The sequence below is a fragment of the Lithobates pipiens genome, unplaced genomic scaffold, assembly GCF_037356315.1.
Source record: "Lithobates pipiens isolate NorthernLeopardFrog02 unplaced genomic scaffold, aLitPip1_a1.2 Scaffold_1, whole genome shotgun sequence".
In the NCBI taxonomy this organism is placed as follows: Eukaryota; Metazoa; Chordata; class Amphibia; order Anura; family Ranidae; genus Lithobates; species Lithobates pipiens.
This window is the reverse complement of record NW_027507685.1, coordinates 122680062-122694249: the sequence shown is the minus strand read 5'-3', so window position 1 is coordinate 122694249 and position 14188 is coordinate 122680062. Positions and strand designations below refer to the sequence as shown.

Sequence of the window (14188 nt, the reverse complement as noted above, 5' to 3'; positions counted from 1 at the left end):
TTTATTTTATTACAGAAGAGACACTTTTTTTTTTCTGTGGAAAAAAATAAATTGACAAGGAAGGGAACATGCCTGCTCCCAGTCTTTAACCACTTTGCCTCCAGGAGATTTATCCCCCTTCATGACCAGGCCATTTTTTGTGATACGGCACTGTGTCACTTTAACTGACAATTGCGCAGTCATGCAATACTGTATCCAAATAAAATTTGTCTTTTTTTTTAGCTTGCTTTTGGTAGTATTGAATTACCTCTGTGTTGTTTATTTTTTGCGCTAGAAACAAAAAAAAAAGAAGACCGACAATTTTGGGAAAAAAATTAAAAATTATATATATTTTTACTTTCTGGTGTAAAAAAATAAATAATCTTCATTAATTTAGGCCAATATGTATTCTGCTACATATTTTTGGTTTAAAAAAACAATTCCAATAAGGGTATATTGATTGGTTTGCACAAAAGTTAGTTATAGTATCTACAAACTATAGGAGATTATATATATATATATATATATATATATATATATATATATATATATATATATATATATATATATATATATATTGTAAGGGATCTCCCCAGGGTAGGGTGTGTTTGGACACAGTTCACAGCAGACTTGGAATTTATAAAGCAGATCTTGGCGTTTATTCGTGGTACAAACAGTCCAGCAAACAAAATATACAGCAACACCGTGCTATCTAAGTACAACAAAAATAAAAGTCCTAGCCCGGCTGGGCGCTTACTAACAGGTTCTGCTCACCTATCTGACACTTACAAACACAGCGTCTTTCACCTGGATATCGCAGGGTGAGTTTTAGCTCCAGCAGTGGCTGTGCTTGCAGCTTCCTCAAACACACAGACTGTTCGTTTCCCTGGCTGAGAGCAATCACCTGCAGACCCTGCAGAGCCTTTAGCTTCCCAGGCTAATTAGGATCAAAGCTCACCTGATCCCAAACCCAGAACTGGATCGGGGGATGTGGAATGACAGGTCCCTCTACCAAACCTACCTGCCATTCCATATAAACCCAGGCCCGGCAAAATTAAATAACAACTCAGCAGCATATTGCTGCTGAGAAACTGATCCATCCTGGACTTACCATCTCACACTGTGTAGCAACCTAGGTGAGATGTACACCCCCTCAACCACTTCTCCAGTGACATGTCTACAATATATATATGTATATATATATATATATATATATATATATATATATATATATATATATATATATATATATATATATATATATATATATATATATTTATATATATATATATATATATATATATATATATATATATATATATTTTTTTTTTTTTTTTTTTTTTTTTAATTGTAATGGCGGCGATCGTGACTTTTAGCGGGACTGTGATTTAGGCGGGGGTCATTCTGACACTGAAATTTTTTGGGGACCAGTGACACCAATAAAGTGATCGGTGCTAAAAAAAAAAAAAAAATGCCATGTAACTGTACTAATAACACTGTCTGAGAAGGGGGTTAACACCAGGAGCAATCAAAGGGTTAACTGTGTGCCTAGCCCGTGCTTTTGTGCATTATGGAAGGTACTGTCAATAGGGGAAAACATGTATTCTTGTTCCTGATTTGCAGGAACACAGGATCCATGCTTTCCATACTACCCTGTCTCCCCAAAAATAAGACTTAGCGTGATGGTCGGTGATGGCTGCAATATAAGCCCTACCCCTCAAATAAGCCCTAGTTAAAGTCCTTGTAGGTCTTATTTTCAGGGTAGGGTTTATTTTTGGGGAAACAGGGTAAGGCTTATTTGGGGGTAGGGATTATATTGCAGCCATCACTGACAATCACGCTAGGTCTTATTTTCGGGGAAACAGGGTAACAGAATGGCGATCTGCCTTGTTTACATACCTCTGTATTGAAGGATCGGTGGGTGCCAGAGGACATAGAGTCCATGGTACCCACTGATTAGCACCCGCTGTGTATAATCACAATGGGAGCAAACTGCTAGTAGCACACATTAGTGCCCGCTACCTAGAAGAGCCGGATTAGGCTCTTACAGTATATGATCTGGCACAGAGGTGCCCCCACTGTAGCAGTTAAAGTGCTATAGAACGGTCCTTAAGTGGTTAAAAAGTGTAACTAACTTGAGTTTTGGATAGAGTAGAGAGGGATTAGAATGCCTGTCACTTTTTATTACAGTCTGTGCCCGTTAGGGAGATTCTCTCTCTATTTGTCCTGTTCACCATTGTCATCGAAAGTAAAAGTTAAAAAAAAAGTGAAAACATTTTTTGGTTGTCCCCAGAAAAATAATAGAGGGGACACTAGTTCTGGGGACCTCGAAGTCCCCAAGGAATTCCTTTATTTTTAGGGATTTCCTCTCACTTCCTGTGTGGCTATGGGACAGGAAGTGAAGGGATATCTCTACAATGGGACAAAAATTATGAAAAAAACTAAAACCTGACAAAGAGTTATAACCCTTTCTTGCTCTATCCAAAATAAAAACAGTTTTGTCTATAGTTCTACTTTAAGACTCCGTTCACCTATGCAGTTTTGTGCATCAAATTTAGAGCAATGCATTGAAACAAATGGCCTATGCAAGCAAAAGCACTAAAAGAAGTGCATGATCCTTCTGGAAAAATAAATAAAAATAAAATCATGCTGCACCAAAAGCACTGTAATTTGTTAATGTGCATTTTGGCAACCATGTTAGCTAAAAGCATGGGGATCATGGAGAATCTAGATAGGTGTATTCAACACACACACACACACACACACACACACACACACACACACACACACACACACACACACTCTATTTTATTACAATAATCATTCATTTTAAAACTTTTCTCATAGCAAGAAAAACTTTTCCTATGGAGCCTACTAAGGTCTCAGTGTTCAATTTCTCACAAATTACCCTGGTTGCCTCATTCATCAGAATGTTACATACAGTACTATGCAAGTCTTAAGCCTCGTACACACGATCGGATTGTTGACCAACAAAAACGTGGAATTTTGTCCAAATGGTGTTGGCCCAAATTTGTCTTGCATACACACGGTCACACAAATGTTGGCCAACAATTACGAATGTAGTGACATACTAGACGTACTATGTGGTTTTTCAGCTCTTTAGCACCACCCTTGGGCTCCTTCTGCTAATATCATGTTAGTAGAAGTTTGGTGAGTGTTGATTCGCGATTTTCTTTTCGCGCTTTTCATTTAGCGCCACACATAATATTATTCTTGATATCACTAGAAAAGAAAAAGCCTTTGAAAATACATTTGCAATAACTCCATCAGTATCACTAGCAAAGCAGCTTCATTATTATCCCATTAAAGAAGAGAATTGTGCGCTGGATTTCGAGATTTCATAATTTGCCGCATCACCAATGTTAATTCTCCATTACGAACGCTAGTTTACAAGACCGATTGCTTTTGGCTCGTCCTTGCTTCCGAGCATGCGTATTTGTACTTTGGACTTTTGTCCGACTGACTTGTGTACACACGATTGGAAAATCCAACAACACACATTTATCCGTGGAAAATTTTAAAACCTGCTTGCCAACGTTTGTCCACAGAAAGTCCAACAACAATTGTCCGATGGAGCATACACAAGGTCAGATTTACCGCCAACAGCATGTCATCGAACATTTCCCATCCGAAAGTCCACTCGTGTGTACGTAGCTTTAGGCAGGTGTGAAAAAATGCTGCAAATTAGGAATGCTTTAAAAAAAAAAAAAATTTAACTATTAACACTTGTATCAATTAACCAAATGGAAAGTAAATGAACAGAAGAGAAATCCAAATCCATCAATATTTGCTGTGACCACCCTTTGCCTTTAAAAAAGCATCAGTTCTCCTAGGTATACTTGCACAAAGTCTATGAAGGAACTTGGCAGGTAGGTTATTCCAAACATCTTTAAGAACTAACCACAGATCTCCTGTGGATGTAGGCTGCCTCAACTTCTTCTGTCTATTCATGTAATCCCAGACAGACTCAATGATGTTGAGATTAGGGCTCTGTGGGGGCCAAACCATCACTTTCAGGACTCCTTCTCCTTCTTTACTTTGAAGATAGTTCCTAATGACATTGGCTGCATCTTTGGGGTTGTTGTCCTGCTGCAGAATAAATTTGGGACCATCACACACCTCCCTGATGGTATGGCATGATGGATAAGTATCTGTTTGTATCTCCCGGCATTGAGGACACTATTGATCCTGACCAAATCTCCAACTTCATTTGCAGAAATGCATCTAAATCATGCAAGGAACCTCCACCATACTTCACCATTACCTGCAGACCCTCAATAGTGTACCGCTCTCAAGCCCTTCCCAAACAAACTGCCTCCTGCTACAGACAAACATTTCACATTTTGACGCATCAGTCCATAGCATGTTTTTGGCCATTCTTCCAAAAGCGCATTTGTGAGGTCAGGCACTGATGTGGACAAGAAGGCCTGGCTCGCAGTCTCCACTCTAATTCATCCCAAAAGGTGTTCTGTCGGGTTGAAGTCAAGACTTTGTGCAGGCCAGTCAATTCTTCCACCACAAACTCACTCATCCGTGTCTTTATGGACCTTTCTTTGTGTACTGGTCCAAAGAATTTGGTGGAGGGGGGATTATGGTGTGGGTTTGTTTTTCAGGGGTTGGGCTTGGCCCCTTGATTCCAGTGAAGGGAACTCTTAAGGTGTCAGCATACCAAGACATTTTGGACAATTTCATGCTCCCAACTTTGTGGGAATAGCTTGGGGATGGCCCCTTCCTGTTCCAACATGACTGCGCACCAGTGCGCAAAGCAAGGTCCATAAAGACATGGATAAGTGAGTTTGGGGTGAAGGAACTTGACTGGCCTGCACAGAGTCTGGCCCTAAACCCAACAGAACAACTTTGGGATGAATTAGAGCGGAGACTGCGAGCCAGGCCTTCTATCCAAAATCAGTGCCCGGCCTCACAAATGCGCTTCTGGAAGAATGGTCAAACATTCCCCTAGACACACTCCTAAAACTTGTGGACAGCCTTCCCAGAAGAGTTGAAACTTTTATAGCTCCAAAGGGTGGGCCAAATCAATATTGAACATATGGACCAAGACTTTTGTGTGCTTGTAAAGGTAGGTGTCCCAATACTTTTGAAAATATAGTGTATATAGATATAGACACAGACACACACAACTGTGGTACTTAGCAATCTTGTCAATGGGCCAGATGACTTGAAAACCAAGCCAGGCCCCATCACTAATCGTGTGCTCCTTGAAGGTAGGGAGCGATGTGAGTGTGCAATGTACAGGGATAAGGACAATTGTAGACACTCACTCGGATTGAACTGGATGGACTGGTGTCTTTAATCAACCTTACTAACTATGTAACTAATATACGCACGAAAGACCAGATTCCATTTTGCTATATGCAACAATCTGATGAGTGGATCAACCAGGGTCACTTATGAAAAGGTATATTATGAGAAACACAGAGGCCTTAAAGTGGAACTACATCCGACTATCCTTTTCAGCATAGGTTCTCAACTCCTGTCCTCAGGACTCACTAACAGGCCAGAATTTGAAGTATTACCTTGGAGTGATACAGGCTAAAAAAATTGCAATCGCTGAGCAGCAAATGATATAACCCGTGACATACAGCCAAGAAAGCGGCCATCTTAACCTCGGTTTGATCTGAAGTTGCCATAGTGATCAGTTATGGCATCAGCCATTTGATGGTTTGACAGTTTAGTTGGAAGCACAAGCAGCTGTGACAGTTATCATTCATGGCAATGCCTCGAATGTAACTGCATCTGAGCGCCACAAACCAAAAAACGCTATTTACATCATTTTTGATATTCAAAGCAAAACTCACCCATCCATCCATGTCTCCATGCTTTATTTTATTGAGAAAACACTTGAAAACCACCCGCTAGCATTTCTGGTTTTGGCCATCACTTCACTCTCTCAATCAACATTGACCATTTTAAATTCTTATGCTGCTAGCTGCTTTAGTAAATGGATAGTCTTTCCTATCATATTTAACGGTACTTGTTTTAAAAAGTTTTTTACATTTCTTTAGTTATCTGGTTTCCATGCCATACATTTCTAAACAAAGGGCCAGTTTACTGTGTTTCTACTCCCAGAGGGAGTAGAAAACACCCTAGGATCAGTGGAAGTAAATAAGGTCCCATCTTTGGAATTAGGAGAATTATTAGTGCCCCATCGCTGGTGTCAGTAAAGAAGAATAAATGCCCCATCGCTGGTGTCAGTGAAGAAGAATAAATGCCCCATCGCTGGTGTCAGTGAAGAAGAATAAATGCCCCATCGCTGGTGTCAGTGAAGAAGAATAAATGCCCCATCGCTGGTGTCAGTGAAGAAGAATAAATGCCCCATCGCTGGTGTCAGTGAAGAAGAATAAATGCCCCATCGCTGGTGTCAGTGAAGAAGAATAAATGCCCCATCGCTGGTGTCAGTGAAGAAGAATAAATGCCCCATCGCTGGTGTCAGTGAAGAAGAATAAATGCCCCATCGCTGGTGTCAGTGAAGAAGAATAAATGCCCCATCGCTGGTGTCAGTGAAGAAGAATAAATGCCCCATCGCTGGTGTCAGTGAAGAAGAATAAATGCCCCATCGCTGGTGTCAGTGAGAAGAATAATGCCCCATCACTGGTGTCAGTGAGAAGAAGAATGCCCCATCTCTGGGGTCAGTGAGAAGAATAATACCCCGTCGCTGGTGTCAGTGCAGAAATGATTGCCCCATTGTTGGTGTCATTAGGAGGACTAGCGGCCTAAGGGCCAGACAAAGGCAAGCAAAAGGACTATATTTGGCCCCCGGGCTGCAGTTTGAAGACCTCTGACCTAGGCATAGCAAGTAACAAAATAAATGTTAAAAAAAAAAAAACACACGCTTGCCGACCAGCCGCAGCAAGCGGTTCTATTGCGCGAACCACCGTACCAGTACGGCCCTTCATGCAATAGATTCAGCAGGTGCAGTCCCACACCACTGCGCTGGAGCTGATGCGCGTGCTTGGCGGCCGCAATGTTCTTGCTTCAGGGAATTGTTTGTATGATTGTTCTAATAAGATGAAAGTTTTCATAAGATATAATGCGTATGTGGAATGCTTCGACCTGAAAAGGCCCAATGGGGTTGATTTACTAAAACTGGAGAGTGAAAAATCTGGTGCAACCCTGCATAGAAACCAATCAGCTTCCAGGTTTTCCTGTCAAAGCTTAACTGAACAAGCAGAAGTTAGAACCATGTATACAGCTGCACCAGATTTTATCTTCAATCTGTTTGAATATTCTCAGAATACCATGAGAAAATAAAAAAGGTGCGACAAGCTGCAATATATATTACATTTTGGTTTTTGGGTTTAATACCACTAACTATCCAGAGACCCAGAGGAGAACATTGACTACATGAATTGGATCATAAAAAATTCTCAAGGCCAACCAGAATTAAAAATTTCAGTTCTGCATACTCATTGGTGGTTTGATTTAGGCCCCTTTCACACTACCGCGATTTTGCAGCGATTTCATGGAATGCCTGTGTAAACTGAGGTCTACAGACCTCAACTCACATCAAAGTCAGAAAAAAATAGGCCCAGGGCCTACTTTGAAGTTGCACGGATATGAATGGTATTTATTGGAAAACACGGGGAACGGCTTGTCATGCGACTTTGCAGTCCCAAGTCGCACAACTGTGAAAGGGGCCCTTACTCCTTCCTACCTTCACAGAACTGTGATACTCTGGTGCTGAAACATCCTTTGGCAGTTTGTGTCTTCATCCCTCCCACATGTCCAGGGCACAGATGTCATCTAAATACAGCTGGCCTTCCCCATTGTTTATGGCACATTATGTAGACGGACGCCATCAATTTCACTCTGTAAGGGCTGCAGCAGTTAGCTGGTAAAAAGATCTCATGTAGATCAACAGACCAGAAAAAAAAAAACACACACACACACACACACACACACACACACAATACAAAACTGAACAATGGACACAACTGAACTATCAGGAGGTGACCAGACAAGATGGTCCCATATAACCACAGAGGCCACAGTTACGTATTTTCAGTTTGAGATCGCATGCACGTTAATGTCATGCGTTGATGTTTGTTGCGGTATTTCTTTGAAATGGGCAAGTGCACCACAACGGGCCTAAACCCATGCACCTTTTATTTTTTCAACACATCACAACACATAGATGTGCTTTAGGAACCAAGGTTGACTGTGGTGCGTTAGGAAGGTGCACTGAAGAGCCACTCAAAAACAACTGCATCGCACCACAAATATAAGAATGTTTAAACCAAATTCTTTTTTTTTTTTTTTTTTTTTTTTTTTATTTATACATGAATAATATCACATTTGTTTCTTTTACAAACAATTACTTTCATAGAGAAAAAAAAAATAATAATCCTGACAAACAACTGCCGAAGGCAATTATAAACCATTCACATTTAGATGAGAAAGTTGGCGTTTGACTGCCAACTGGCAGGGTGAAAAAAAAAATGCAGCACCTATGCAGCTGAAAATAACTGGCAAAGCTATGGAAAAATTCTATATCACATTTTGTCAATGGCACAAAAACATCTCAGCACAAACCAGTGCAGAGATGTTTTTAACCAGGAGTAAAAAAATAAATAATAATAAATAATATTATTATTATTAATAATAAACACACACATTGTATAATATATATACATACACACACGCGTGAAGATATGATACTGTAACTGAAGTAACAATACCCAACTGCTCTTAAAAATAACAAAATTGGACATATTTATTATTACATTTAAATAAAACACTTAAATGTGGCTTGTGTGATAAATGGAGGAATCAATAAACTGAATATATAAAAAAAAAAAAAAAAAAAAAAAAAAAAAAAGGGAAGACAGCCTGTCAACGCTGAAACTTCCAATCTCTCATGGTAGCTTTTGCTCAATCCACTACTGATAATTTCACACCATTTTCATCTTTGCACCAATATCAAGGATAAATTGTTGACAAATATTAACAAACATACATGAAGGTGACAATTTAACTGCTGAGAGCTCAAAATTTTACACATTCAGCTCAACTTGCAAAAAATAAAAAATAATTTAAAAAAAGGGTAATTTTTTTTTTTTAATAACCACATCTGTATCAGTAAAATTTCATAAATTTTTCACTCCAGAAGACAAGAATCTAAGCAGTCACTAGATATGTCAATCGTGAAAGAAACTGTCAAAACATTTAAATATAAAGTCAAATATTTACAACCAAAAGACATCTCCAACAACTCGGCTGTTCACATGATAAGTGTTTGGTTACAATTTCAAACATTTACATTTATTTTAACTCTATAGATCACATACAAATTGTTAAAAATAAATAAAATAATACTACTGTTATAAATAAAAAAAATAATAATATGGAAAAAAAAATGAGCATTAAAAATATATTTAGAAAAAAAAATGCCCATTCTGTAAAATTCTGCAAACATACAAAAAAAATGGATTCTACAAGTTTTTTTTTTTTTTTTTTTTACCAATGCCTAATTCATCAAATTGCAATTCAATTTTCAAAAAAAAAAAAAAAAATCAAAAGGGGAGGCAAAATCTTGTGCTATTGAAGAGCTACAAAATATGGCTTCATTTCTAGTACTGTAAACCAGAAAACAAAACCAGTTAAATAAAATTGAATTCAATATGGCAGACACTGGTTGAATGAAAAGTGTCACCAGTGTATTCCGAGGACTGATGGATACTCAGCATTCGATGGTAATTTCCATCTCAGTTTTTTTTTTTTTTTGTTTTTTTTTAATTAGCCCATAAAGCTCGCTATTACAGGATTTCACATCCAGAGAAAATTTAATTTAGCTCCCTAAATAGATTCCATGCAGTCAGCACCGAAACTTTAACCATTTTCCCACAGAATGACAGAACAAAATCTATTTCAAAATATTACAGATAAACTGCAAATGCATTTAAATACTGTGTTGATTTACAAACAAAAAAATAAATAAAAACAAATTCCTAAATCTAATTTGCATGGGTGTGCCTATAACACAAGGAAGATTGCAGGTTATTTTATTTTTTTTCCAGTGCAGAATTTTCTACAGCTCCATCAGCAAAATGATATCTTTTTTTTTTCTCCAGAAGCATCTCATATAAAAAAAAAAAAAAAAAAAAAAAAAAAGGAAAGAAAAATCATTGAAAATCTCCCATTCCTCCCCATGAAACACAACACTGGATGTACAGCAGAACAGGAATCCTAAAAATTGTTAGAGGAAAAAATAAATAAAAAAAATGTTGCATTGAAATAAATTCAGATTTGTAAAAAAAAAATAGGATTTGAAGAATGATGGAGGATTTAAAAGGACATCAGGAAAATTTGCCATCCTGAGATGTGACAGATGCCCCCCACCCCCTCCTTCCCTCCCCAAACCATCAAATAGAAAACTCAGGAAATTAAAGTTTGAGATTAAAAAAAAAAAAAAGGGAAGGAGAGAGAAATAATTGTTTATTTCAGGCTGAATTTGTGGTTTTGTGGGGAAGTCGTCCTGTAGGTGGCGTTGTTTTAATGAAATAAAATCTGCCGTTTCAGAAAAGAGAAAAAAAAAATTGGAAAAATTGAGAGAGAGAAATCAGGCCTGAGATGGGGTGGGAGAGGGGCCCGGATAATGGGGGGCTGCAGGGGGCATATCTACAGGATGGGGCACCCCCAGGGTCAATTTTCATGGGAAAAAGTAAAAAAAACTTGTAAAAAAATTTTTTTTTTGCAAATTTATATTTTACAAAATTGCTGGGGGGGGGGGAGTGCATGGTGGTGAAGGTGGGGGGGGGGGGTTCTGCCAACAGAGACCCTCTTCCCTGAAGGAGGGGGCATAGTTAGGGGGAATAGATGAGATCCCCACCCCTTCCTAACGCGCACGCTGCACCCCCCGTTTGTCAAGCGTTATCGGAGCGTTTTGGGGGGGCGGAGGGTGAAGTTGGGGTTCTCGCTCCCCCTGCAGAGGATCACCTCCCCCTTCTTCCCCCCCTCCCCCTGTCAGATGATCGGGTGATAGGAGAGGATCGGGCTGATAGTCGGGGGGTCGGGCGATCTTACCTTGGTGGGGGGGTCACCGGTGAAGGGGCGGCTCGGCTAGCCGGCTGGATGCGATGAGTCCCCGGCTCCCTGGCAGCCTCGGCCCGGGAGAGTTGAGCGGATCGGCTGGAGGGGGAGGAGGCGGGGGGCGGGAGGAGGAGGGGAGAGGACGGGAGGAGAGCACTGCACACATACCGCGCCACGGCCTCTGTCTGCGATATCATCATACACTCTCTATGTGTGTGATCATCGCCCATCTACTGTGTGTACAAGGGCTCTGCATAGAGAATGTACTCTAAGTGTAATATATTAATATATGCTCTGGGTGTACACAGGGATATATATATATATATATATATATATATATATATATATATATATATATATATATATATATATATATATATATAGTGCCATATGTATAATATGTACTCTGTGTGTACACAGGGATATATATATATATATATATATATATATATAGTGCCATATGTATAATATATACTTATGTACTATGTGTGTGTACAAGGGGTCTCTATATAGAATGTACTGTATGTATTATATATACTCTGTGTACAGAGGGATATACATATATATATATATATTATATACTCTGTGTTTACACAGGGATATGTATATATATATATATATATATTGCCATATGTATAATATATACTTATATACTATGTGTGTACAGGGGGTCTCTATATAGAATGTACTGTATGTATAATATATACTCTGTGTACAGAGGGATATACATATATATATATATTATATACTCTGTGTGTACACAGGGATATGTATATATATATATACATATATATATATATATATATATATATATATATACATATATATATATATATATATTGCCATATGTATAATATATACTTATATACTATGTGTGTACAGGGGGTCTCTATATAGAATGTACTGTATGTATAATATATACTCTGTGTGTACAGAGGGATCTCTCTCTCTTTCTCTCTCTCTCTCTCTATATATATATTGGCATATGTATAATATAATATATACTGTATGTATATAGAGGGATCTAAATACAGGTATATATTTGGGATATACTGCATGCATATATACTGTGTGTACAGGGGTTCTCTCTCTCTCTCTCTATCTCTCTCTCTCTCTCTCTCTCTCTCTCTCTCTCTCTCTCTCTTTATATATATATATATATAAAATGTACTGTATGTATGATATAGTGTATACAGTGCGTACAGGATATATATATATATATATATATATATATATATATATATATATATATTAGAGCTGCAACTAACGATTAATTTGTCTGTCGACTAATCTATCGATTATTTCTTCAATTAGTCAACGACTATCCGATTATTTTTTTTTAGTTTTATTTTTTAATGAATCTAGTGTTTTTTTTTTGATTAGCTAATTAATCTTTGGATAACCTTGAGAGTATTGTATTGGCGGGCAGTGTATTGGCGGGCAGAGTATTGTATTGCATTGGCTGGCAGAGTATTGTATTGCAGACTATTGCATTGGCTGGCAGAGTATTGTATTGCAGAGTATTGCATTGGCTGGCAGAGTATTGTATTGCATTGGCTGGCAGAGTATTGTATTGCAGAGTATTGCATTGGCTGGCACAGTATTGTATTGCAGAGTATTGCATTGGCTGGCAGAGTATAGTATTGCAGAGTATTGCATTGGCTGGCAGAGTATAAGTATTGCAGAGTATTGCATTGGCTAGCAGAGTATGAGTATTGCAGAGTATGAGTATTGCAGAGTATGAGTATTGCAGAGTATGGAGGGATCGCTGCATCCATCCGACCTCTCCCCTCCACTGCACAGATCAGTACAGAGAGGGGAGAGAGAAACGGTTTGTTTACAAGTGATCGCTCCATCGGAGCGATCACATTGTAAATGCCTGGGTGTAGAAAGATGGCCGCCGCTTCGGAGCTAGGCCGAAGCCGCGGCCTCTCCTAAGGCCGAGACCGCGGATCGCGGCATGTGCGCACGGATCGGTGACGATCCGTTGCACCCCTAGGGATGGCGGCACGGAGGGGGAGAAGAGAGGGGGACGGCAGCACGGAGGAGGAGAAGAGGGGGACGGCGGCACGGAGGGGAGCAGTAGATGCTAAGCACTGCCCCCACTGTGACGCATCGATGCCCTGCACGCACGTCGACGTATTTTCTTAGTCGACGTAGTCGACTACGTCGACGCGTCGTGGCAGCTCTAATATATATGATGTACTGTACTTACAGATACAGTATAAAGTTCAGAAGGTAAAACAATCAAGCCTTCCCAAGGGCTTCTATTATAGGAAAAAATCAAAAGGGATTGCTGCATAAAAATGTTTAAATTAAAAATATTTAAAACATCCAAGATATACAGGCAGTCATAGTTAACGGTTTCGGGCTAGCACAGAGATCTTCTTCAAAGTATGTAATGAAAAATCTATTTGAAAAAATAGAACTTTTATTTAAACAATTCTTTAAAATCGCAGTGAGCATTTACAAGAGTCACATAATATATTTCTTTGAACATGTGCAACCACTTCTTACTCTACATGTTTTGCTCAGAGGAGCTTCTTCAGGAGTTTTTGGAAGTGTTGCATGAAGTATTATATACGGAGGCTTGTATGCATAAAACAATATTCAATAGATGCATAGGCCGAGATTTACAAGAACTGGAAAGGTCTCTGTTTTGGACAGAAGTGGAACCAATGGGGTCTGCCATCCCAGCAGGGAAGGGGGATCTTTTTTCATGGACCAAGAAAAACAAAGGGACTGGGAATAGGGAGTTCCACCCCTTATTTGACCCCACAATACCCAAAGACGCACCAAAAGGTTCGTCCTAATGTGGGTGATACTGTTTAGAAGAAACAGCCTGGAGTGGTCTCAAAAGGAGAGCACAATACAGCTGGACTGAGGGAGGTATAAGCCCAAGTACACACGGTCGGAGATTTTGGCAACCAAATCCGTCGGATTTTGCCCGTCGGATTTAGTCCGACGGATTGTGTCCGAAACTGTTGCATACACACGGTCGGGCCAAGTTGTCTGATTTCGCGGTTGCCAAGAACGCAGTGACATAAGCCGTGTACGGCAGGACTAGAAAAAGGAAGTTCAGCACCACGTCCGGCACCCTTTGGGCTCCTTCTGCTGATCTCGTGTTTTAGTAGAAGTTTGG

At 39.3% G+C, this 14188-nt stretch overlaps 1 protein-coding gene across 6 annotated transcripts in view; it reads right to left on the bottom strand.

The window, feature by feature from the left end:
- The window catches only part of LOC143974349 (zinc finger protein 618-like), a 236860-nt gene extending 225700 nt beyond the window's left edge, over window positions 1-11160 (bottom strand). For 4 of the 6 annotated variants that reach the window (XM_077475627.1, XM_077475636.1, XM_077475645.1 and 1 more), the window contains exon 1: window positions 11041-11159. The gene's annotated coding sequence lies outside the window, so the exon portion shown is untranslated. Of the gene's footprint in view, window positions 1-11040 lie in introns of all 6 variants that reach the window. The other 2 variants (XM_077475667.1, XM_077475659.1) reach the window with 2 other exon arrangements.
- Window positions 11161-14188: the final 3028 nt, after the last annotated feature.